A 1,023-nucleotide genomic window follows, 5' to 3' on the forward strand; every position below is an offset into this window, starting at 1 on the left:
CCGGCATACACGCTCCACACGCTGCACCTCCTCCACGCCTCACGCTTGCTGCTGCCAGACCCGACATCCCTCATTCACGCTGCACCTCCTCCCCGCCTCACGCTTGCCGCTGCCAGACCCGCCGCATCCATGCTCCACATGCCGCACCTCATGCTTGCCACTGCCAGACCCACCCACATCCACACGCCGCACCTCCTCCCTGCCTCATGCTTGCTGCTGCCAGACTCCCTTGCTGGCATCCACGCTCCACATGTTACACCTCCTCCCCGCCTCACCCTTGCTGCTGCCAGACCCGCTAGTCTGCATCCACACGCCGCACCTCCTCCCCGCCTCATGCTTGTCGCTGCCAGACCTGCCCGCCAGCATTGACGCTCCACACGTCGCACCTCCTCACGCGCATCCCCACATCCACAATCGGCACAGGGGCGTGGGGAGAAGAAGTAAGGAGGAGCGGGCGTGGGGGGATGACAGCCACCGATAGACAGTCCCGATCTCAGAAGCAAGTTGCTGGAAGACTGCTCAGGTAAGCCTGCACTTCCCCCTCCCACACATGGTGCTCTATAATGTATTACTGGGATAGTGGGATTTGTAGTCCTCTATAGCTGATGGTACATTGTGCTGTACTGTATATTATACAGAGCAATATACCATCAGCTATAGAGGATTACAAATCCCAGCAATACATTATACACTCAATGTATTGCTTGGATTTGTTGTATCCCTATATAGCTGGTGGTATTCTGCATTGCGCTGTATAGAGGACTACAAAACCCAGCAATACATTATACAGCGCAATGCAGAATACCACCAGCTATAATGTACTATTGCTGGGCTTTGTAGTCCTCTATAGCTGATGCTGTTCTGCATTGCTGTATAATGGTATTGCTGGGAATTGTAGTTCTCTATAGCTGGTGGAATTCTGCATTGTTGTGTAATGTATTGCTGGGAATTGTAGTTCTCTATAGCTGGTGGAATTCTGCATTGTTGTGTAATGTATTGCTTGGAATTGTAGTTCTCTATAGC

At 52.5% G+C, this 1,023-nt stretch overlaps 1 protein-coding gene across 1 annotated transcript in view; it reads right to left on the reverse strand.

Annotated features, from left to right (window-relative positions):
* Window positions 1-1,023, reverse strand: part of AVEN (apoptosis and caspase activation inhibitor) — a 477,699-nt gene that overhangs the window by 158,433 nt on the left and 318,243 nt on the right. The window lies entirely within an intron of this gene.

This window comes from Nanorana parkeri, unplaced genomic scaffold (assembly GCF_000935625.1).
Source record: "Nanorana parkeri isolate BGI_ZX_2015 unplaced genomic scaffold, ASM93562v1 scaffold146, whole genome shotgun sequence".
Taxonomy (NCBI): domain Eukaryota; kingdom Metazoa; phylum Chordata; class Amphibia; order Anura; family Dicroglossidae; genus Nanorana; species Nanorana parkeri.